We start from the raw sequence: 20,326 nt of genomic DNA, 5'->3' as shown, positions 1-20,326 counted from the left end.
CCAGTACCGTGGTTGAAGGATATTAAACGTTTGAGTGGCTCCGGGATGTCCTGTACCCACGGAGGAATGTGCAGATTCAATAAGAGGTAGACGAAACTGTGGGACATAGGTAAGGTTGGCTGGACACTCAGGTGGAGGTGGTTCTCGTCGTGTACCTCTTTGGATCTGGTCGTCAAGATCCCAAAGGATCGGACTGATGAATACAGATGTTGGTAGGATCGATTCAGGTTCTTCAATGAGATCTGGGGGAGCATGGAGTCTGGAAAGGGCGTCAGCGCGGATGTTCTTGGATCCTGGGCGGTAAGTAATGTGGAAATGGAAACGGGTGAAGAAAAGTGCCCAACGAGCTTGTCTCGGGTTCAGCCTCTTGGCTTCTTTTAGGTACTGCAGATTTTTATGGTCAGTAAGGACTGTGAATGGATGTTGAGCACCCTCGAGCCAATGTCTCCACTCCTCCAGAGCCAGCTTAATGGCGAGAAGCTCACGGTTTCCCACATCATAGTTTTGTTCTGCTGGAGACAACTTCTTGGAGAAAAATGCACAAGGGAGAGGTTTGCTGGTATCTACCTGCTGTTGAGATAGGATGGCACCGACTCCGGTCGTTTAGGCATCAACTTCTACAATGAAGGCGAGGTTTGGATCAGGATGACGCAGAAGGGGTGCAGAGGTGAATTCCTGTTTCAAGATGTTGAATGCTGTGTTCGCCTCTGGAGTCCAGGTTAAGGACTTGGGTTTTCCCTTTAAGAGAGAGGTAAGTGAGGAGGTTATGGTACTGTAGTTATTGATAAAACGTCGATAAAAATTTGCAAAGCCCAGGAATCGTTGGAGTTCTTTTATGGATTGAGGTGTTGGCCATGAGGTGACTGCTGTGACTTTCCCATCATCCATCTTCACTCCATGTTTGCTGACGACATAACCGAGGAACGGAACAGCCTCTTGGTGGAATGTACACTTTTCTGCCTTGAGAAAAAGGCAATGATCTCGTAAACGTTGGAGAACTTTTGAGACATGGTGTCGATGGACAGTTTCGTTGGGAGAAAAGATGAGTATGTCGTCAATGTAGACAATCACGAATTTGTTCAGGAAGTCACGGAGTACCTCATTCTTGAAATCTTGAAACACGGAAGGGGCGTTGACCAATCCATATGGCATAACGAGGTACTCATAGTGGCCAGATGGGGTAGTGAATGCAGTTTTCCATTCATCCCCTTCGCGGATTCGAATAAGGTTATACGCACTTCTGAGATCTAACTTGGTAAAGATGTGTGCGCCTCTCAGTTGTTCAAGAGAGGTGGGAACCAGAGGAAGGAGATATTGGAACTTGACGATTATTTTGTTCAGTGCTCGGTAATCGATACAGGGTCTTAATCCTCCGTCTTTCTTGGCGAGAAAGAAGAAACTGGAGGCTGCTGGAGAGGTGGGTGGGCAAATGTATCCCTGTTTTAAGGCTTCTTGTATGTACTCTTCCATGGCTTGCTGTTCAGGGATGGAAAGGGAGTAAATGTGACCTCGGGGTACCAATTCACCTGGTTCCAAGTCAATCGCACAATCCCAGGGTCGATGTGGTGGAAGATGGGAAGCTTTGGGAAGATGGGAAACATGTTGATCCCCATTGCAGAATTTCTCCCTTCCTCCAACAAACTACAGGATTGTGGTGTATGAGCCAGGGTCTGCCCAGAATTATTGCTGCTGTGGAGTTTTCAAGTATCAGAGGAGTGAATGATTCTTCGTGTAAACAACCGACTCGTAATGTGATGGGTTTGACTTGATATTTCACATACCCGGGATTCAGGGCTTTTCCAGTCACTGATTTTGCGGTGAACGGGGTTGGAGAGTGGATCTTCGGGAGTTGAAGTTGCCTGCAGAGGTCGCTCGAGATGAAATTACCCGCTGACCCGGAGTCGATGAGGGCTGTGACTGAAATACTAGCGTCAGCAGTAATCAATGACACTTTGGCAGATAATGGAGCAACACTTAGAGTATTGGTGGACAACAAACTCACCAGGAGACGCGGTGGTCGGACAGGACAGACGTTGATATAATGGGTGTTGTCTCCACAATACAGGCAGAGATGATTCGACATCCGTCGGGCTCTTTCGGAAACAGCCAACCGGGTATTGTCAATCTGCATGGGTTCTGTATCGTTTGCCACAGGATTTTCCGATGATTGAACAGAAACAGGATGTACTGGTTGTCGATTCTCAGGATAACAGTTCTGAACACGTCGGGCCACTCGGATGGATAACTGGATGAATTTCTCTAAACCAACAATATCATCATATACTGCAAGTTGCAATCGAAGAGCGGGATTTAAACCTTGCCGGTAGGTAGTGATGAGTGTTTTCTCATTCCATCCGCTTGCCGCAGCCAAGGTTCTAAATTTCAAGGAATATTCAGTGATTGAACTTGTACCTTGTCGTAGATGATAGAGTTGTTCACAGGTGGATGAATCGCCTAGAGGACAGCCAAACACCTCTTTGAAATGGGATATGAAAGTCTGGAGGGTATTGGTGACTGGACCAGCCTGATTCCAGAGGGTTTCGGCCCACTGCAGTGCTCTGCCAGTGAGTAATGAAATAACAAAGGAGATTTTTGAACGTTCAGTAGGGAAATTATATGGCTGTACCTCTAGCGCTAGGGAACATTGAAGGAGAAATCCGTTGCAATCCTCCTCCTTGCCTGAGAAGGGCGCTGGTTTGACCATGGGGCTTGCCACACACAACGGAGATGAAACTGCTGATGCGGAAGCGAGACTGGCTGCTGCTCCAGAAATTCGGCTGGATTTATCTTTGGAGCGGGATTTTCTGAATCCATGGCGGTTTTGGGTCGAACCTTCTGTCAGGATATATACGAGGACAACAAGGTAAGTAGGATTCAGAAAGCTTTAATAGTAGAATGGCAGGAGATCGTCTGATGAAACAGACAGATGCAGTAATAAGTGCGATGATGATATCTTGCAGAGGAATGCTTGGATGTAGAAAGGATATGCAAACCGGGATACACAGGAAAGGATCACAGGAGAATCGAAGAGTATTCAGGAGGAATTGCTGGGTCTTGGGCAGAGAAGCAGTAGGTAAGTTCTTATGCTGGAATTCCGTAGAGTAACACTGGAACAGCAGAGTATACGAATCTGGAAATCACAGAGAGAATGTAAGCAGGTCGGTTCCTAGTTCAAGGTTCGACGGAGACTGGATGCGAAGTGTGCTCTTTTGTAGTGCTCAGTGGTGTGATTGAACGACAGGTGCAAGTGGTTAATACTCAGGTGATTTTGATCTTTGTGCAGTGGGTGTGAATGAACCTGATTGATCCCTGACAATAGTAAAGGGTTTTTTTTTTTTTTTTTTTTTTTTTACAGACCATGAGCTATTGTTGTAGTTTTTTATTTGGAAGCAAGGTGAAAAATAGTTAGTCCATAAAATTAATAAAAGTTTGATTGTACATTAGTATACACAAACATATAAATATTGTGTGAACTAGTGATGCGCGGGTCTTCTCATAACCCACGGGTAACCCGCGAGTTGGATTGAGGCCGGTAAAGAAATTGTCACTTTATTTGCGGGGCGGGTTGGGGCGAGTCATTAAAAACAAACCAAAAAAAATCCATATATGTTGCGTGCATTATTGTAGCACGAAAGCACATTAATACAACCCGAATTCGGGAAAAGTTGGGACGTTTTTTAAATTTTAATAAAATGAAAACTAAAGGAATTTCAAATCACATGAGCCAATATTTAATCACAATAGAACATAGATAACGTAGCAAATGTTTAAACTGAGAAATTTTACACTTTTATCCACTTAATTAGCTCATTTAAAACTTAATGCCTGCTACAGGTCTCAAAAAAGTTGGCACGGGGGCAACAAATGGCTAAAAAAGCAAGCAGTTTTGAAAAGATTCAGCTGGGAGAACATCTAGTGATTAATTAACATGATTAGCTATAAAAGCTTTGTCTTAGAGAAGCAGAGTCTCTCAGAAGTAAAGATGGGCAGAGGCTCTCCAATCTGTGAAAGACTGCGTAAAAAAATTGTGGAAAACTTTAAAAACAATGTTCCTCAACGTCAAATTGCAAAGGCTTTGCAAATCTCATCATCTACAGTGCATAACATCATCAAAAGATTCAGAGAAACTGGAGAAATCTCTGTGCGTAAGGGACAAGGCCGGAGACCTTTATTGGATGCCCGTGGTCTTCGGGCTCTCAGACGACACTGCATCACTCATCGGCATGATTGTGTCAATGACATTACTAAATGGGCCCAGGAATACTTTCAGAAACCACTGTCGGTAAACACAATCCGCCGTGCCATCAGCAGATGCCAACTAAAGCTCTATCATGCAAAAAGGAAGCCATATGTGAACATGGTCCAGAAGCGCCGTCGTGTCCTGTGGGCCAAGGCTCATTTAAAATGGACTATTTCAAAGTGGAATAGTGTTTTATGGTCAGACGAGTCCAAATTTGACATTCTTGTTGGAAATCACGGATGCCGTGTCCTCCGGGCTAAAGAGGAGGGAGACCTTCCAGCATGTTATCAGCGTTCAGTTCAAAAGCCAGCATCTCTGATGGTATGGGGGTGCATAAGTGCATACGGTATGGGCAGCTTGCATGTTTTGGAAGGCTCTGTGAATGCTGAAAGGTATATAAAGGTTTTAGAGCAACATATGCTTCCCTCCAAACAACGTCTATTTCAGGGAAGGCCTTGTTTATTTCAGCAGGACAATGCAAAACCACATACTGCAGCTATAACAACAGCATGGCTTCGTCGTAGAAGAGTCCGGGTGCTAACCTGGCCTGCCTGCAGTCCAGATCTTTCACCTATAGAGAACATTTGGCGCATCATTAAACAAAAAATACGTCAAAGACGACCACGAACTCTTCAGCAGCTGGAAATCTATATAAGGCAAGAATGGGACCAAATTCCAACAGCAAAACTCCAGCAACTCATAGACTCAATGCCCAGATGTCTTCAAACTGTTTTGAAAAGAAAAGGAGATGCTACACCATGGTAAACATGCCCCGTCCCAACTATTTTGAGACCTGTAGCAGAAATCAAAATTGAAATGAGCTCGTTTTGTGCATAAAATTGTAAACTTTCTCAGTTTAAAAATTTGCTATGTTATCTATGTTCTATTGTGAATAAAATATTGGCTCATGTGATTTGAAAGTCTTTTAGTTTTCATTTTATAAAAATTTAAAAAACGTCCCAACTTTTCCGGAATTCGGGTTGTACAATGCGTGAATGCAAATCTCTCTGCTCGCGCACAGATTTTCTTGATCTCAGTTTTGGTCAAACCCTTCTGATCAATTTATCTAAACAAACAAAAAAAGCATATGATTCTAAATATTCACGTGGTCATATAGGCCTATATATATATATTGTGGACATGGATTGGCTTGCCCTTGCACAGGACACAGTTTGAGCGAGAGGAGAGACACATTTTAAGTGCGTGCAGTTTTCGGACATCAAACATCAAAACAACAGGAAAATTTATTTAATTTAAAAGACAAACCCAGAGAAGGGACCATACGTTCTTATTTCAGACGTTCATGGCATTCCAGTCTAGAGAGTTTGTTTACTCAAAGGAGCTGTCATATTTAATTTGGCTGTGTACATGTTAGAGGTCTGTCTGTCTGTCAGCGAGGGGACAATGTGTGAGAGTGATGCAAGAGTCCAGCTCACAGCCTGCAGTGACAGACACCAGAAAGAGAGAGGAGCTCTTTCGAAACCTGCCCTTTTCTGTTTACTCTGTCTTTATTTACTAGATTGGATTTTCTTTTCCCCTGCTGAGCATTTCGAAGCACATCATGAGATTTCCTATCAAATTAATTCAATAGTCTTTGCTAAACTTATCAAACAATACTGTAATAAGCATAAAGACACATACATAAATGTGACCATGGACCACAAAATCAGTCTTAAGGGTTAGTTCACCCAATAATCAAAATTATGTCATTAATAACTCACCCTCATGTCGTTCCAAACCTGTGAGACCTCCGTTTATCTTCAGAACACAGTGTAAGATATTTTAGATTTAGTCCGAGAGCTCTCAGTCCCTCCATTGAAGCTGTGTGTACGGTATACTGTCCTTGTCCAGCAAGGTAAGAAAAACATCATCAAAGTAGTCCATGTGACATCAGAGGGTCGGTTAGAATTTGTTGAAGCATCGAAAATACATTTTGGTCCAAAAATAGCAAAATCTATGACTTTATTCATCATTGTCTTCTCTTCCGTGTCTGTTGTAAGACAGTTCAAAACAAAGCAGTTTGTGATATCCAGTTCGCGAACGAATCATTCGATGTAACCGGATCTTTTTGAACAAGTTCACCAAATCGAACTGAATAGTTTTAAACAGTTCGCGTCTCAAATACGCATTAATCCACAAATGACTTAAGCTGTTTTTAATGTGGCTGACACTCCCTCTGAGTTAAAACAAACCAATATCCCGGAGTAATTCATTTACTCAAACAGTACACTGACTGAACTGCTGTGAAGAGAGAACTGAAGATGAACAACAAGCCGAGCCAGATAACGAACAACAGACTGACTCGTTCACGAGTTATAAATATATAAGCAAATAAACAAATAAACCTTAATAGTGAGCATGACCGGGACTCTACTAAAACAGTTTACCAACAATGTTCAAACCAAAACTATGCCATTGAGTGTACATGTTTTTTATTGTTATTTTTTTATTATTATTAGATATTAATAGAAACTACTAGCATTATCTGCCTGGATTTTTTTTATTGTTATTTTTTTCCTGTGAGCACGTCACATTTCATTACGGGATTGCTTCACTTTTCAGTTTTTTCAATTAAAATCTATTTATCTTTTTTTATTATTATTACATTTCCCTCGCTTCTGCCATCTTGGGTGGATTTTGTTCACTAATCTTAATGCAATGCATTTTCCATACAATTTATTTAAAAATCAAGAGTTTTTAATAATATAGCATTTGTCATAATGCAATATTAAGTGAAATTGTGCTTTTTCTATTGCCTTGAACTGTTTTCTAAATTTTTATAATGATGTATAATCAACTTTGTTCTTTTGTTGAATATTTTTTGCTGACTAACAAAGCATTACAGGTCTTATCTGCAAGCAAGAACTTTTACGTCAATCACAGTGTGAACGAAGAACCAATAGAACTGATCTGAAGTGTAAACATAGCCTCAGTTGAACCACACCGATATTTGGATACCAGTGTCCACACTTATTCAAATGAACCAAACTAACAGCAATCTCACCAGAATTTGTTTTAATCGAATCAAACCTCGAATCAAGTGTAAACACACCCTTGTTTTTTTTCATAGGAACACACCTACGATGCCTATGCAGACAGCTTGCTGGGTTTTGAAGTAGACCATAAAGCAGATCGAAATGAGTGTGAGAATGAGAGAGAGAAAAAAGCTCACAGAGTTTGAGAAAGTGAGAAAAGGTGAGCATATCATGTTACTGCAGACTGATTGAAAAAAAAAAAGAATGAGGAAAAAAAGTGTAAGAACGAGAGAGAGAATAGAAAGGAGAGAGAGTATTTTTGATGCGAGGCAGGCAGTCTTCCTGCAGTCTCATCTCATCAGTTCGGTGAAAGAGAAAGGGAGGATCAAAGCTCCAGTTCTTGCCTCAGAGACACCCAGAGAACTATCCCCGAACACGTCCTACCTCACACCTTCTCCCGCTTCACGCAACCACACACACATACAACACATCTGTCATCCGCTCCGCTGCTGAAAAGAGTAGTTCACCTAAAAATAATTTTTTTTGTCATCATTTACTCACCATCAATGTCGTTTCGGCCCCATATTATTTTCTTTTTTCTATGGAACACAAATGGAGGCCGGAATATAATAGCTGATCTTTTCCATACAACAAGTGGATGGTAATTTCTATTGCCAAGTGACATAAAAATAGTCTATGTGACACTATATTCCAAGTCTTACGCAACATTTCCTCACTCAAAGCTGTTGTGTTGCTTCAGAAGACTTATGCAGAGCACCACTTTTATGCTCCTTTTGTCCTTTTTTTCCCCCCACATGTGGGTGATAAAATGGCAATTTTATGGTGAACTGTTCCTGATTGCTATCGGCAGATTTAATTCCCAGATCTCATGCAGCTCTGTCAGATAAGAGCGCTCCAGCCCTCCCTGTCCCAGTGTGTCATCCCAGCCCTGACTTCACTCCCCCAGATCATAGAGACGAAGCGGAGTAATTGATATTCCGACAGCCATTCGGGAGCCCTAGGTTGACTGGACAGAAAATCCACTTGGCATGGCTCACAGGGATGAGAAGATCTTGGCAGCAGTGACATATGGTGCGCTGTAAGCCACCATCATCCTCAGACTGTCTGCTCGGCGCTCCGGTCAAGCGCTCACTCGCTGGATGAGGTGCTGGAGCAGTGAGAGTCTCGCAGCCAGAGCCGCTCTTGTTATCTTTGGCCTGAGATGGTACGGTCTGCATTTGTAACCTCAGGCTGTGGCTTTATCAGTCAGATATGTAGTGGATGACCCTTAACAGCCTGCTGATTTGATTTACCGGCAAATATAACGCCTCGCTCTAAAGATTTGCTTTCAATGGGTCTGTTATTTCCTCTGAATGCTCTTTTAAATTGATTGCTGCGGCATAAACTAACCAGCATCTATGGCTAGCGGTAATGCCACTGTGCAATTTTCAGTGAAATAGCATATGAGATACTGTAAACTGTAATAATGATATGCCGTTTGTATTAGTATTAGTTTTTTTTTTTTTTTTTACACACACACACACACACACGTTTAGGGGAAGTCATGGCCTAATGGTTAGAGAGTCAGACTCGCAATCTAAAGGTTGTGAGTTCGAGTCTCAGGCCGGCAGGAATTGTAGGTGGGGGGAAGGAGTGCATGTACAGTGCTCTCTCCACCCTATATACCACGACTTAGGTGCCCTTGAGCAAGGCATCGAACCCCCAACTGCTCCCCGGGCGCCGCAGCATAAATGGCTGCCCACTGCTCCGGGTGTGTGCTCACAGTGTGTGTGTGTGTGTGTTCACTGCTCTGTGTGTGTGCATTTCGGATGGGTTAAATGCAGAGCACAAATTCTGAGTATGGGTCACCATACTTGGCTGAATGTCACGTCACTTTCACTTTCACTTTCACTTTCACATACAAATATACATACATATTAATTATAAATACAATATTAAATAATCAGTATAAACAAAATAAAATAAGTAAAATAGTCAGTTATATCAAAATTATTGTTGTTAACATTAATTCATTTTTACTTCCACTTTTAAATTTTTACCTTTAATTATTATTTTTATTTTTTATTAAATTCTCTAAAATTATCTGAAATTATCATATGCAAATATTATATAAATTATATAGATAACGTTTATAAATAATATTATTATCTACATAAAATATTTTAACAATTATGAATATCAATTTCATTTTAAAAGCAATTTATACTTTTAATATATATTTTTTATGTTTAAATACATACATAGCTACATAAATAAGCATAATACACACACACACAAACACACATGTATCTATCTATCTATATATATATATATATATATATATATATATATATATATATATATATATATATATATATATATATATATATATATATACACATTTAAATACACACTTAAAATAAAATGAGATCTATTACAGAATTTCCTAAATAAAAATATATACTGTCATATTTAGTTTTGTAAATTGCATTTCAAATAACTATTATTTATATTATATATGTACCGAATAGTTTCACATAATTTCACAAAAGTATATATTTGACTGTTTACACAAGTTTTATGTTTGTGCTCATTCTGTGCTCTCTCTAATGTTATGTAATAAAATAATTTTACTTTCACAACTACATACTTATGTTCATGTATTTATTTATTAAGTAGCCATATAATGAGCGGCATAATGTGCAGTCAGATGGTCATTATCGTAAAATAAACCCCTACGGGATAATACGGATCACATCACACTACTGAGGTTTATTTAGCAATAATGATCATCAAAATGTGCATTATCCTTTATACAAACACCAGGCTCAATGTGCATTTCGCCTCAATCCTTAATAGAGATATGCCCGTATCAAATTTTCATGTTGCGATTAATTGCTAATGCTTTTGTATTAGTGCTTCAGCACACCAGTCCAGATGTTTAACCCAGATGCCTAGATGCAGTACGTTAAAGGAGATTGTGCACAATAACACTGGGAGTGTCTATTAACAAGGTAGTACAAACAGGGTCGTGATTTCATGTGATTTTATACAGTCCTGAAGCTCTCAATGTGTTCAGCAGGGCTCTGAATGATGAGTAACTGGGGAAAATCAGTGTTAAAGACTTCTGTCAGGCACAGACAAGCCTGAAAGTAAATGCCGCTGCGTTTAGGCTAGTTTAAATAGCGGCCTTTGATTGGAATTACCTGGAGGTCTAGAAATTGGTATTGATTTATTAAGATATACTGTTAAAGGAATTGCGCTTAATGGAATTGAATTCCCAGGAGGAGTGCATCGCTGCTTATCTTCAAAGCCTCTGCAACCCTTTTGGTCCCTGAGCGAAAGTAGTCTTCATTATCTTTCAAAGTAGTGAACAAAGTGCTATTACCTTCCACATGGACCAGCAGTGTTGTTGTAAACTGTCGCTTCCATTAACTGCAGCTAAACATAATGTAAAGGAGTTCAACCACAGTCAAGTCATCCAAACAAAAGTGGAGAACTACATTAAAGCAATGGATGGAGGTAATGTCTTTTTAACTACATACCCATCGTGGTATCATTTTTAGTGATCAGACCACAATTTGCATTAAAGGATGATGTTTTACCGAAATAAGTGAAAACATTTGAAGGGGTCATATGAAGCTATTTTAAAGATCATTATTTTGTTTATTTGGTGTAACAGAATATGTTGATATGCTTTAATGTTCAAAAAACACACTATTTTTCAAATACTGTACATTATTGTAGATAATTATTTGTAAATATATTACAAATAAAAAGTTCCATCCATTTGGATTGCATATCTATATCTATCTATCTATCTATCTATCTATCTATCTATCTATCTATATATATATATATATATATATATATATAACTTAATATATAATATATAATATTATATATATATATATATTATATATATATACATATATATATGTATATATATATACATATATATATGTATATATATATATAAAATTATTAAGTTATAATTAACTATTGACATCTATTTTATAATCTTTGATAATATTTTTGATAATCATATATTTAAAATGCATGTATTTAAATGGATTGGAATCAGCATAAATCTATGAAAGCTCATTTTCACCATGAGAAAAAAATGAAAAAAAAGGTAATTGCAACTTTTTGTCAAAATTCTGACTTTTTTCTTTTAATTGCAATTAAATGTCTCACAATTAATATGTTTTTATTTGATTACAAGTTTATATTTCACATTATATGTATATATATATATGTATATATATATATATATATATATATATATATATATATATATATATATATATATATATATATATATATATACATATAATGAATAATAAAAAAAAAAGTCAGAATTGTGATATAAAAAGTCACAATTACCATTTTATTATTTTAAAGCTTCCAATCTGCTCATTGTGAAATTAGCTGCATTTATTCAGTTATTTAATTATAAAAATATGGCTGGCTGTGGAACAAGCAATAGACTATTTAATTATTTAAAAATGAAACAAAAGTATACATTTTTTTTCATGCAAATATATCAACCTGGTTAATGTGTATTTAAAACACATTCTGTTTATTTTTACTATTAAAGGAATGTTTCATTTATATGTGTCTGACAAAAATGTATCACATTACGAGTATTAGGTAAAAACTGTGTAATACAAATGGAAGGAAATTTTATATGCAATTCACACACATAAATCTTAAATTTAGGTCTAAATATTTAGGTCTAAACACAATGCTGAACTGTAAATCTTTTTTTACTTGTTTATTTACATGAACTGTTTCAAATGAACTTATTCAATTGAATGAAAGTGAGAAAAGACGTTTTAGGAGCTCATGTTTGATTATCACCTCAGCTTGGCTGTAAAGCACTGTGACAAAAAAACAGCAGCGCTACATATTGACACACTATGTTTACTGCTCGTCGATAAAAGTAGATTGTTACAGGAAAGATACATTGTTTTAAAAACAGCAAAGATACTGTCAAGCTGTGGAAAACTGTTGTTAAGTCAGTGGAGTCGCTACCTCTAGTTTGTTTCTCTGCTCTCAAACTACACAAGGCAGAAAGCAGTTTTCCCAGACATCAGAAAATGTTGTTCTTATTAGCTATAAAGATAGTCAGTGAAGCCTAGCTCCTCATGAACGGCTCATCCATCAAAACGTGCCTGCTTTTAGCAGACCTTCAGCAAAAATAGAATGATAATTGCATCAATTAGTAACAGTGTGGATAATAGAAGCGGTTCGGTGGGGAGATGAATGCTGGGTGAAGGAGGACGGAGAGGTTTGGTCCTCAAATATACAAAAATATAGGAGTATTGCACCAAAAAATAGGATGCTTTATCAGTGGGAAAACTACAAGAGAAGGTTTTTAAATCATTATGCAGCTTTTTCCACCATATGGTGACAATTTATTTGACAATATCTAAAATGGGTTTTTAAAAAAAGCCATAAAAGTAGTTCATTGTGCAGTGTTTCCATAAATATACATGAGCAACATCTAAACTTAAAGTGACACAAAGACATAAAAATGAAGTAAGAAAGAAAGAAAGTTTCAACATGGGGTCATTATGAAAAAAAAAATCATATTCATACAATTCAGTGCAGTATACAGATGAAATGAACACTACACTGAAAGCACACTTTGAAACCATTCAAATTGTTAGTAAATTGCACAATCACAAAGAAACAGCAAGTAACGCACTGAATTAATTGTGAACTTTTGAAGTACTGAATAAAGACTTAGTAATTTCTTGTGCAGTTCTTTGCACAATATTACTGTATGTTAAGATTTCAAACACTTTCACGTAGTGCATGGTATTTGAACTAATACATATTGATGTTTGCATTACGTAACTAGCTCCATATATATCTGGCTTTTCTGATGTAAACTCATGATGTAGCTCACCTTGAAACTCAGGTTGGAACAAAAGAGATAAAAAACTTGTAGAAGCTAGCTAAAATGACATGGTTGCTTCAGAAAACGTTTTTAATCTCATGTTTGCTTTTGTTATCGCTATCATTTTGGTTGAATTATGTTCAAATGCGACTGCGATGCATTAACCTTTTACTGGACGTGTCTGAACTGCCACAATGCATACAACTAAATTTTCACAAAATTTTACACAAAAACTTTGCCAACTAAAGGACATTTCAAAGCATCATTAAACGTGCCAGAAGCAACATAATATTATTTTGCCAAAAAGTTTTTTTTTCCCCCGTGGTTCTCATCATGTCATTTCAAAACATTACAAAATTACACCGTTTTTTTCTTTAGTAGGAGATATTTTGAAAACATTAGGGTCCAGGACATGCAACATTGGACACCTTCAGATTACACAGACTTGCGTTTTGAAAAAGCCTTTTTGCTGATTTGCAAAAAGGCATAATACTACCTAATTTAATCATGCTGAGTTCAAAAATATCAATAGAAACATTTCATCCAGTTTTTGCACAAATTACAATGTAGGCCTTTCAAATAATATGAATGTATCAGCTAAAATGCACTTATCAGAATAACAAAAATATTTTATAAAGTATTAAATATTCATTATTAAAAGTGAATATAAAGTATGTATGTGACCCTGGACCACAAAACCTAAAAAAAATTTCATTTAGAATTATACATAATTGATGTATGGTTTATTAGGATCGGACAATACTTGGCCGAGATACAACTATTTGAAAACCTGAAATCTGAGGGTGCAAAAAAATAAAATTACTGAGAAAATCGCTTTTAAAGTTGTCCAAATTAATTCTTAGCAATGCATATTACCAAACAAAAATTAAGGTTTGATATATTTACGGTAGGAAATGGACAAAATATCTTCATGGAACATGATTTTTACTTAATATCCTAATGATTTTTGGCATACAAGAAAAATCGATCATTTTGACCCATACAATGTTTTTTGGCTATAGTTTTAAAAATCTATAATTTAACTTACAAATTCTCCATTTAAAGCTTACAAATTTCACATAAATACAAGTTTATCAATAAATCATCATTTCCCCAACAAAATCATTTTCTGTTAACAGGTATGAAATAATGTCTTCAGAATCATTCAGGTTTGAAAATTGACTGTGAATCCAGCAAATAGTTGTAACCTGACAAAGTTTTTTTTTCTGCCGATTAAGAGATAATACATAACTTATCAACTTAGAAATTGTTTTGAAAAGCAAAAAATAAATAAATGAATAAAGCTACAACATACACAATTAGTGAGAATTTGTGATGAGCTCGAGCAAAATGGCCTCTGTCAGTGACCCATTGGACTTCATTCAGTAAAGATGATGCAGTATCATCACAGAAGAAAGTAATTTGGTAACACTTTAATGTAGGGACCAGTTCTCAGTATTAACTTTGTTGTTTATTAGTATGTTTCCAGCATATTTACTGTTTAATTTTATAAAGTACATATTAATGCTTATTCTGCATGATCATATTTTAGATCCCTTAATACATAAACTTAACAGCTACTAATTAATAAGCAGCAATTTAGGAGTTTATTGAAGCAAAAGTCCTAGTTAGTTAATAGTGATGATTGATCTCCTTATTATATGTGACCAGAAAGTCATACAGGTTTGGATGACCTGACTAAATGATGACTTAGTTTCATTTTTGATTTTTTATTCCTTGAAATTTCATATGAAATGTTATTGGGAAAAAACCTGCATGATGCATTGAAATTCTCATTTCATGTCTCACAGACAAAAATGGCGGGGTTTGGAACAGCATGAGGGTCAGTAAACACAAGCCAAATTTTCATTATTGAGTGAACTATTTCTAGAAAAGGCTCTTTCACAGTGCACTGTGGTGGTCGTGGATTGCCAGGGTAGGATGAAAGCATCCCGTTCCGGACTTAGGAGACCGGAGACAGAGAGATGGAAAACAAAAAAGTAGACAAGTCTGATCGGACCCTGCAGCAGAGGGCCAAGAGGCCAGACTGTCTGAAAGCCAAATTGGCAGCCGAAGAAAGAAGCCATTTGGGACTTCAAAGTTAGGAACCAAGCGATCCGTCCATTTGAAGAGAAATCGCGTCTGGTTCCTAGAGGCATGATGAGGTGTAGGTTTAATGACGGCAGAAGGTTTCCTTTGTACAGCCGGCGAGCTGGAGGGAATTGAGCAGAAATTGGGACTGTCAGTGGCGCGTGAATATGCATGGTCTCCGTGCAGGACGTCATCACTTGTTAAGGGCTCTCTGCTGTCAGAATGGGCTTATATCTGAGAAATAAAATGAGGAGCTAATGAGAAAGTGAGAAATGGCTTTCTGCACTTGTCCTTTCATTGAAAAGACGTGTCCTGCCGATAGACTCCATTTAGCAGAAATGACTGCAAAACTCAATGTGCCTCTATCAAGTAGAGCATCAGCACGTCATCCTGTTAGAAATGTTATTATTTGAGGCTGCTGGAGAATAACGCTGAATTTTTTATATGTCTGAATTGGGACTGAATTTCTGGACTCTGTAAAATGATGTGATGAGATGAGAATATCAGCAGCTCAATTCAAGCTCACTTTTTTCTGTTTTGTTTGCAGGCTTGTGGATTAAACCATATAATGTTGTATTTCCTAATAACAATAGCAGCCAGATTTTGGGTAACTCAGTTTTATTCACTCGCTTAAGCCAATTTTAAGTTGCGTTTGGCGGTGTCTGTTACTCTCAGACTGCAGGTTTCCCATTGAATGCAGCTCTTCCTCTGAGAGAGGTTATCCGTCTGCCACAGCCACTGTAAACAACACCGATAGAGCTTCATTCAGAGATAAAGCCTTTATGAAATGCTGAATCAGAGCTTACGGGTGGCCGTTTTCATCACACACCTCCTGTGCAGGAGTATAACGGTCATAACACGCACCGTTGAGCTCCACAGAGAGAAAGAGAGAAAGATAGGTCACTGTAATCATACTGGCATTTTCTGAGCTTCTGAAGCAATTCCTATCTCAGCTCAATCGCAGTTTTCAGTGATGGACTTTCACACACTTCACACAGTAAAAAGTTCACTCCTGGTTGTGTGTGTGTTTGTGTTTGTGTGTGTTATCTGGGCACAGACATGACGTGTTCACCAGCGTGAGGATAGTTTGAGCTTGGTCAGTCATGCATGTCAGACGCATAGGGTGATGCAGTCCATTTTTCTCTCATATATTCCTCTGAAAATGTCTGCTTTCGGTTCCTGACGAGATAGGCATGTTCACTAGAGCCCAACCATCCTGTGTATGGCTTCTCGCAGTCTTAATGAGTAATATTAAAGTGATCGTTCACCCCAAATTGAAGATTCTGTTATCATTAACTGACAGCATCAGCCTCATGTTATTTCGGTTGTGTAAGTGATCTTTTTTTCCTTGTGTTACACAAGTAGTTGCTCTTTCTGTACAATGAGAGCAGACTATGGCCACAAGCACTCAATATGACACAAGAAGCACTGTATTAGTGCATGAGTGAGTGAATGAGTGAGTGAAGTGACATTCAGCCAAGTATGGTGACCCATACTCAGAATTTGTGCTCTGCATTTAACCCATCCGAAGTGCACACACACAGAGCAGTGAACACACACACACACACACTGTGAGCACACACCCGGAGCAGTGGGCAGCCATTTATGCTGCGGCGCCCGGGGAGCAGTTGGGGGTTCGATGCCTTGCTCAAGGGCACCTAAGTCGTGGTATTGAAGGTGGAGAGAGAACTGTACATGCACTCCCCCCACCCACAATTCCTGCCGGCCCGGGACTCGAACTCACAACCTTTCGATTGGGAGTCCGACTCTCTAACCATTAGGCCACGACTTCCCCAACGTGAAAGTGACGTGACATTCAGCCAAGTATGGTGACCCATACTCAGAATTTGTGCTCTGCATTTAACCCATCCGAAATGCACACACACAGAGCAGTGAACACACACACACTGTGAGCACACACCCGGAGCAGTGGGCAGCCATTTATGCTGCGGCGCCCGAGGAGCAGTTGGGGGTTCGATGCCTTGCTCAAGGGCACCTAAGTCATTATATTGAAGGTGGAGAGAGAACTGTACATGCACTCCCCCCACCCACAATTCCTGCCAGCCCGGGACTCGAACTCACAACCTTTTCGATTGGGAGTCCGACTCTCTAACCATTAGGCCACGACTTCCCTTACTTGCAATGAGCATTGCAAGTCTTCTGAAATGACTTAAATTTCAGTCTGTTCCATAATCAATCCATGATTTTATTACCATTCATATGATTTTAGAAGAATTTGAAAATGGTACAGTATAGTGGTGTGTATTTTGTGATGCTTTTTGTGAAGCTTGACAACCACTGGTCACTAGTTTTCCTCCAAGACACACACACACACAAAAGCAAAAATAATTTTCAGTGTTTCCCAGTGTTATTTTATCAATATTTGCATAGTATTATAGTTTTTCATGACATTTTTGAAATACTATTTATAATTATTTATTTATTTATGTATACAGTATATGTTTTGTTTTCATCAATTTGTTATTTGTTTTATTTAAATATTTTATTATCTTTTTTTTTTTTTATTATTTAGGTTTAATTTATTTTTATTTAATTTACTTTTTATTTTATCTCCAGTTAGTAATTTTAGTGCCTCAACTTAAACTAAATGCAAATTAGAGATGTAACTAACTTAATATTATGTTTCTTGGTCATCAAATCAGCATATTAGCATGATTTCTGAATGATCATGTGACACTGAAGACTGGAGTAATGATGCTGAAAATTTAGCTTGGATCACAGGAATAAATTACATTCTGTAATCTATTCAAACACAAAACTATATATATATCCATGTTACTGGTTTTTTCTGTATTTTTAATTAAGTAAATGCATCCTTGGTGAGCATAAGAGACCTCTTGCAAAAACCTTTGAACTCTGAAGTGTTCAGTATGTATATTTTTTTTTATAAGAGATACTTCTTGTCTGTTTTGATCTTGTTGCAATGCATTATGAGATTGTCCTCATCAGAAAATATGCATGCGTTCAGTGCAACTTGATTTGAGTCACGATGCCCTTAAAATGCTTCCTATGTAAAAGCTCACTCGGTCAGTGTTTAAGTGTGTATACTTCCTCAGCTCACTCATTAGCAGTTGGCTTCACTTCTTATTAGTCCTAAGGTCACATAAGGTCACTGAGGGTCATTGTGATTCACAATGAAAAGGGCCGACAGGGGCTCAGCCACCATCTGATTAGACAAATATTTTCCCCTTCAGCAAGGTGACCGGCTCCACCCGCACAGCCCAAGTGTGCAATTAGGAGACCTGTGATTTATTGCCTTTACTGATGTCCTTTCAATCCAGCACATATATCACCAAACCATGAGTGATTCACCTTTAACTGATTGATTGTTCCTCTATATATGAAATAAGCTCATTAGAGCAAATGGGAAAAATGAAATGCAGTTTAGAGCCTTCAAATAAAGCAGCATAGCAGCCATGCCAAGAGGGATTTGAAGACTGAATTTTCCTCAGTAATTGTCTTTCTCTATAAATCCTTTTCACCACAGAAAACCCTCAGACTGCTGCAGAATCACAGTGTGTTTTCTTGTGGTTTTTCTCAGTCATATATTGTGGTACTTAAAGTATCATCTAGATTTTCTAGTGTTTCTAAAATCCCACCCGTAGGAAAGAAAAATCACAGATGAAATCTCTTTATTATCTCAAGATTAAATGCAGAACTTTTTTCCTGCGTCTCTTGTGTCTGTCCTGATAAAAAATAAAATAAAAAAAGCCCTAGTGATTTTACATGCGTCTAAAACTAGCTTCGATTTGTCAAGATACAGCACAAAAAGCCAGAGATCTCAATATGATCTCAAGCATTTCTCATCAGATTCTCCTAAAACCAAATTATCTAAGTCATGCTGTTTGCATTCATTTAATAGCTTTAAACTCTTGCTGCATGTCAGCTAATGACTCATTTGTACGTTTTAATTTCTCTAAAAGAATTTTAGGAGAAACATCTGAGAAAAAAGCTCCATTTAGTCTCATGAGTCATGAATTAACAAGGCATTTTTAAGCCTCCTGCTTCTCAGATGTTTCTACTAAATAAAATGTGTCTCATTTAGAGCAAGAAAATAAAATCTAGATTTAAAATCTAAGATCTCAATGTCTCAATTTGTGCTCAGATTTGTCAAACACCAAAGTCAGCGATCTCTGCATGAACTCAAAACATTTCTCACAAATTCTCCCATCTAAGTTAGGGTTTTTGTAACTAAACACTACCTGTATGCCAGCTATCAACTCATTTATTTGTTTTATTTATATTAAGGAATTTTTGGGAGAAACAACAAAGACAAAACCTACAAATAACTGAGATCTCCATTAAGTCTCATGACCAATAAACAATCAATGCAATTTAAGTCTCCTGCTTCTCTCCTAAAAAAAAAAGAGTTTCTAAAGGGATCAGAATGTTGCAGATTGTCAAAATACCAAAATCTGCAATGAAAGGTCAGAGATCTCAAACATTTCTCATCAAATTCTCCCAAGACCAAATACAAGTTACTTTCCGAGACAAAAAGTTATGTTAGGTGCCATTCACATGAAATGAACCCTACACTCTTACTTTATGTCAGTAATTGACTCATTTGTCTCTATTTTTATGTCTCCTAAGGTATTTTAGCCGATTGATTCTTCAGTGAAACATAACAGAGAGCTCCATTAAATCCCATGAGCTATGAACGAGCAATAAAATTAGTCTCTGGGACTGAATAGATTTTTTTTTTTCACAAGCACCTCAACAGCAGCAAGGTATAAATAAAAGATAATGAAACAAACACACAGATCTTTGAAGTTCACTGCAGGTTCACTAATTCACAAAAGTGTAGTTGAATGCATTTCTGTCATGGTTTACTAACAATTTCGCTCCATTTCTTGTCCGCTATAACAGGTTTTTAAGGTGCGATTGCAATATGGAACGGTGACATGAGCCGTTGATGTGCCGGGTTGAATTTGCTTGAAGGTCTGAGCTGTTGAGTGTCATCCATCTTTGCTCCTGTCTGCGCCGTAATGATGTCTGTCAGGCTGCAGCAGAGTAAGAGAACTGAAGGTTAATCTCTCCATATCCCCTCAGTGTTCTGAATGCTTAAAGAGCCGTCGGGCCGAGCTGACCGTG

The 20,326-nt window shown here is 37.8% G+C and overlaps 1 protein-coding gene across 4 annotated transcripts in view; it reads left to right on the top strand.

The window, feature by feature from the left end:
• The window catches only part of LOC132095525 (beta-1,3-galactosyltransferase 1-like), a 185,502-nt gene that overhangs the window by 49,530 nt on the left and 115,646 nt on the right, over positions 1–20,326 (top strand). Inside the window, exon 1 of one of the 4 annotated variants that reach the window (XM_059500608.1) lies at positions 10,157–10,229. The exons of 2 other annotated variants lie outside the window; for them this stretch is intronic. The gene's annotated coding sequence lies outside the window, so the exon portion shown is untranslated. Of the gene's footprint in view, positions 1–10,156; positions 10,230–20,326 lie in introns of those variants that run through there. One more of the 4 variants, XM_059500611.1, reaches the window with a different exon arrangement.

Source organism: Carassius carassius, chromosome 19 (genome assembly GCF_963082965.1).
Source record: "Carassius carassius chromosome 19, fCarCar2.1, whole genome shotgun sequence".
Classification (NCBI taxonomy): Eukaryota; Metazoa; Chordata; class Actinopteri; order Cypriniformes; family Cyprinidae; genus Carassius; species Carassius carassius.
The sequence above is the reverse complement of the archived record's forward strand: the minus strand, read 5'-3'. Positions and strand labels throughout refer to the sequence as shown.